Source organism: Salmo salar, chromosome 01 (genome assembly GCF_965601325.2).
Source record: "Salmo salar chromosome 01, fSalSal1, whole genome shotgun sequence".
Classification (NCBI taxonomy): Eukaryota; Metazoa; Chordata; class Actinopteri; order Salmoniformes; family Salmonidae; genus Salmo; species Salmo salar.
Window position 1 is genome coordinate 904,001 of NC_138291.1, and position 6,000 is coordinate 910,000.

The 6,000-nt window shown below is 46.5% G+C and overlaps 1 pseudogene across 1 annotated transcript in view; it reads right to left on the reverse strand.

Annotated features, from left to right (window-relative positions):
- LOC106578259 (attractin-like) overlaps positions 1 to 6,000 on the reverse strand; it is a 115,307-nt pseudogene that overhangs the window by 29,101 nt on the left and 80,206 nt on the right. The window contains exon 19 of the transcript XR_014379040.1: positions 987 to 1,124. The product of XR_014379040.1 is annotated as an attractin-like (transcript). The remainder of the gene's footprint in view (positions 1 to 986; positions 1,125 to 6,000) is intronic.

Below are 6,000 nucleotides of genomic sequence, written 5' to 3' on the forward strand. Positions count from 1 at the left end.
TTGAAGTAGCAGTCCTGGGAGTGCATTCTGACGAAGACAACAAAGGTAATCAAACTTTTGTAATAGTAAATCTGATATTGGTGAGTGCTAAAGTTGCCGGGTGTCTAAATAGCGAGCCCGTGATGCCTGGGCTATGTACTTAGAATATTGCAAAATGTGCTTTCACCAAAAAGCTATTTTAAAATCGGACATATCGAGTGCATAGAGGAGTTCTGTATCTATAATTCTTAAAATAATTGTTATGCTTTTTGTGAACGTTTATCGTGAGTAATTTAGTAAATTGTTAGTAAATTCCACGGAAGTTTGCGGGGGGTATGCTAGTTTTGAACGTCACATGCCAATGTAAAAAGCTGTTTTTTGATATAAATATGAACTTGATTGAACAAAACATGCATGTATTGTATAACATAATGTCCTAGGGTTGTCATCTGATGAAGATCATCAAAGGTTAGTGCTGCATTTAGCTGTGGTTTGGGTTTATGTGACATTATATGCTAGCTTGAAAAATGGGTGTCTGATTATTTCTGTCTGGGTACTCTGCTGACATAATCTAATGTTTTGCTTTCGTTGTAAAGCCTTTTTGAAATCGGACAGTGTGGTTAGATTAACGAGAGTCTTGTCTTTAAATAGCTGTAAAATAGTCATATGTTTGAGAAATTGAAGTAATAGCATTTCTAAGGTATTTGAAAATCGCGCCACTGGATTAGACTGGCTGTTGCGTAGGTGGGACAAATTCGTCCCGCCTAGCCCAGAGAGGTTAAAGTTACATGATTAGTTTAATCGCGTAATTAAATTACACCTAGAGAATTGATTTGATAAAATACAGTCTTCATTTTTAATGATAGTCAACGACACGACAGTGTGCTGTAGTTAATGGCCCCCAGGAAGAGAATCTGAAGTGGAATATAATGATATTTTACACCATGCATTCCCAGTGGGCTGATGGAGATGTGACCCCTGACCCCTGTTCATCCCTAGTGACTCACGTTGGCAGCTGCCCCCATTGGTGGGGTCTCCATAGTAACCAGAGATGCAGCTCTCACAGTGGAGCCCTGTTGTCAGGTCCTCACACTTCTCACAAACACTGTGGTTCACACACTGACTGTGGCCGTTACACTGGCACGCTGGAGAGAGAGAGAGATGGAGAGAGAGAGAGAGATGGAGAGAGAGAGAGAGAGAGAGAGATGGGAGAGAGAGAGAGAGATGGGAGAGAGAGAGAGAGAGAGAGAGATGAGAGAGAGAAAGAGAGAGAGAGATGAGAGAGAGAGAGAGAGAGAGAGAGAGAGAGAGAGAGAGAGAAGTCATGCAGAAGAACAGCTCCTGACTTGTTATAACTTTTTGGTTGTTAAGAGCGAGATTAACACGACTAAATTAGCAAAAAAATGTATAGGTAATCAAATTGTACAACTGAAGATCAACACAGGAGGAAAAGATTGACAGAGAGTGAGTTAAAAGACCAATCTTCATCGTGGTAGCTAGCCAAATTCAAATCTGTCAGCTAGCTTACCGTCTAGCTCTAACCGTTTACTGGTGGTAACCATAGCAACATGGCCACTGAGGCAGCGCTAGCAGCGACAGCAACGGCAGAGACTGAGATTTTTGCCGTTGTTTTTTTAATACCCAGCAGAAATCAAATCAGAGAAGGGACGAATCAACTTTAAACACAGAATTCTGAGGGAGAACCCAGAAACTTTGTTCGCCGACTGCTCACAAAACGGGACTGTTACAAACCTGTTATTTTACACAGACCACACTACTGCCTGGCATACAGCTATAACCAGGCATTTCAGCTATACCACGAAGAGAGGCATCTGCAAGGGAAGGCAAATCCACATTTTTGAGGACAGCGATAAGGACCAGGAAAACAGGTTTCTGACCGTAAACATGTATCAAAACGGCACTATCATGGTCCAGGGCAGTGAGGCTGCACTCAGCTCTGTTGTGCAGGACTTCCCCACCCTAAGGAAGATAGCAGAAAGCAAAAAAGACAAGGACAGCACCCCGACCTCTCCCCTCACCTCAGGCACCCCAACAGCAGGACTATCCTCCCCCCTGCCTGCCTACAACCACCAGAGCCAAGACCACACTACCATCAGCCTGTTGAGAGACAGGCTGGCTGTGTTAGAGGTATGGGTTACTGAGCTGAAGGAGCAGCCCCCCAGCTACACCACCACCAGCCCAGACACAGAGCTTCTACAGGACCAGATCAACCAGTGCAGGACCCAGCTGAAGAACTCTGTCCAGGAGCTGAGAGAGAGCCTTACCACAGCTCTGGAGGAGGTAAAGGCCACCATGAGGAGAGAGCCTTACCACAGCGCTTGAGGAGGTAAAGGCACCATGAGGAGAGAGCCTTACCACAGCTCTGGAGGAGGTAATGGGTCACCATGAGGAGAGAGCCTTACCACAGCTCTGGAGGAGGTAAAGGTCACCATGAGGAGAGAGCCTTACCACAGCTCTGGAGGAGGTAAAGGCCACCATGAGGAGAGAGCTGGTGCAGGTAAAGGAGGAGATGGCAAAGGAGTTGTCTGTCATCAAGAGGGTGCTACAGCACAGAGAACAGACTGTAGAGACTCCCAGAGAGAAGCTGCAGCCCCTCACCACCCCTAACAACCCCACTGACCCACCTTTACCCACAATCCCCCCCCATACCGACAACACTCTACCCACACCCCCAGTCAACAAAGAGGCCCACATAGAGACCCCTACTACAGAGAGAAGCTCTCTGCCCCCCCCTGACACACCCCCACACACCCCTCCATGTACACAGGCCCTGTGTACTCCAGCCCCAGACCGTAAACACACTAATCTGGCAAAACCCTCTGAGGTGGCCATCCTCATTGACTCAAATGGGAAATTCATCCAAGAAGATAAACTCTTCCCCCAACACAAGGTGTGCAAAATATGGTGCCCAAAAACACAAGATGCACTCCACATCCTGTCCCAGCCTGACTTTGGCACACCAGGCCACATTATTATTCACACCGGCACCAACAACCTGCGAGAGGAACAGGAGAGAGTAGGCAGCCTGGTCAACAGAGTAGCAGAGAGGGCCTCTGAGTGGTTCCCCAACTCCCACATCACCATCTCCACTCTGCTGCCCCGCAAAGACTTTCATCCCCGTACCATTCAGAAAGTCAACGCTGACATCACCAGAGGGTGTGGCCTACTCCCGAACGTACACGTTGCTCACCACCCACCAATCACCCCAGAGCATCTGCACCGACCACTCCCACCTGAGGAAGCAGACAGTAGGGATGTTTGCAGAGTCTCTAAAGGACGTAGCACTTGGTAGACAAACACCCTATGCTGTACTGGACAGAGGACCACCCAGAGACCCCCACCAGACCACTGCACCACCAAGGAGCCCCAGGCCCCTTCAACGCCACACCAGACCCAGTGCACCCCACAGGCCCCACCCACCCCCAGAGCATCACCACTTCCATCGGCTTAGCCAGACCAGACCGGGCACAGCCTATTATCCCGCACCAGACCACCACCCCTACCAGACCAGAGAGGAAGTCACACGGCCCAGACCTGGCCCCCCTCCACCTCACAGGGCCCAACAGCAGGACCAGCGCAGCTACGCGGAGGTCGTCAGAGGACAGGAGAACCCTGTAGGATTAAGTGAGATTAAACAGCTCCTCCAATACATCTGCACTAAACTGCACTAAACACACACGGACGCATACACACACACCACACACACACACACACCTATTGTACTAGAATTTACTTGTTCAATGAATAGGAATATTTAACAGAATAACAGAATAAATGTTAGCTGATATCCTGTTTATCTCACTCTTAACAACTTATTAGTTAATAGTTACTGTGTTTCTGACTGCTATTCTTTCTTTCTGCAACATGAAATCACTATCAGTTAGCATGTGGAACATTCAGGGTCTAAACTCATCAACCTATCAGTTAGCATGTGGAACATTCAGGGCCTAAACTCATCAACCTATCAGTTAGCATGTGGAACATTCAGGGCCTAAACTCATCAACCTATCAGTTAGCATGTGGAACATCCAGGGTCTAAACTCATCAACCTATCAGTTAGCATGTGGAACATTCAGGGTCTAAACTCATCAACCTATCAGTTAGCATGTGGAACATTCAGGGTCTAAACTCATCAACCTATCAGTTAGCATGTGGAACATTCAGGGCCTAAACTCATCAACCTTTGGTCTGAAGAGTTTAGCACTGGAGTTCAACAAAAATCTTAAAGATGTTGATGTCATCATTCTGCAGGAGACATGGTGTAAGGCTGACGTTGTCACTCACTGTCCCACAGGCTACAGAGAGGTCATTGTGCCGTCACAGAAACACAGCTCTGTCAATAGAGGCAGAGACTCTGGAGGATTGATCATTTGGTACAAATCCGAACTACAAAATCTAATTGATCCCCTCAAAATTGGCAAATACCACATTTGGTTAAAACTAAAAAAAGAACTTGTACTGACAGAAAAAGATGTGTTCCTTTGTGCAATATATCTCCCCCCCTCAGAATCCCCATATTACTCAGAGGAGATATTCCCCCCCTCAGAATCCCCATATTACTCAGAGGAGATCTTCCCCCCCTCAGAATCCCCATATTACTCAGAGGAGATATTTCCCCCTCAGAATCCCCATATTACTCAGAGGAGATATCCCCCCTCAGAATCCCCATATTACTCAGAGGAGATATTCCCCCTCAGAATCCCCATATTACTCAGAGGAGATATTCCCCCCTCAGAATCCCCATATTACTCAGAGGAGATATCCCCCCCTCAGAATCCCCATATTACTCAGAGGAGATATTCCCCCCTCAGAATCCCCATATTACTCAGAGGAGATATCCCCCCCTCAGAATCCCCATATTACTCAGAGGAGATCTCCCCCCTCAGAATCCCCATATTACTCAGAGGAGATATCCCCCCCTCAGAATCCCCATATTACTCAGAGGAGATCTCCCCCCTCAGAATCCCCATATTACTCAGAGGAGATATTCCCCCCTCAGAATCCCCATATTACTCAGAGGAGATATTCCCCCTCAGAATCCCCATATTACTCAGAGGAGATATTCCCCCCTCAGAATCCCCATATTACTCAGAGGAGATATTCCCCACCCTTGAGGAAGAGACGTGCCATTTCCAGGCCCAGGGAAATGTGCTCATCTGTGGGGACACAAATGCGCGCACAGGAACACTACCTGATCTAACGAGCACACGAGGGGACAGCTTTATTACAGGCCATACTGTTTCTAACTGTCTTAATCTCCCCCATAGAAACAACAGTGACAGCACCGTCAACAAAAACGGAAGGGATCTTTTGCAGCTCTGTAGAAGCCTGGGTCTGTACTTTGTCAATGGTAGGTTACGGGGGGACTCTTTGGGGAGATTCACCTACTGCTCACCTCTTGGCCACAGTACAGTAGACTATATGATCACAGACATGGACCCTTTCTCTCTCAGCTCATTCACTGTCAAGCCACTAACACCTCTGTCTGATCACAGCCAAATTACGTTGTTCCTCAAAAGAACAGACATGGAAACAACCACACATTCACAGCCCAGTAAGCTGTACAACATCAGAAATTCATACAGATGGGCCCAAAACAGCACAGAAGAATACCAGAAAGCAACCTGGAACCAAAATATCCAAACACTCTTAGATAACTTTCTGGATGCCACATTCACTCAGTAAAGAAGGCATCAATCTAGCAGTGCGAAACATCAACTATATATTCAGGCAAACGGCAAAAGAAGCACAACTGAAATTGATAAAAAACATAACTAAAAAAAATCACAGATGACAACTGGTTTGATGCAGATCGTAAAATTATAAGGAAAAAACTTAGAACACTATCCAACCAAAAGCACAGAGACCCAAATAATGGTGAATTACACCTTCATTACTGTGAGACTTTAAAACTCTATAAACGTACACTCAGAACCAAAAAAGCACAGTACAACAGCAAGCAGCTGACACTAATTGAGGAGTCCATAAACACAAACAACT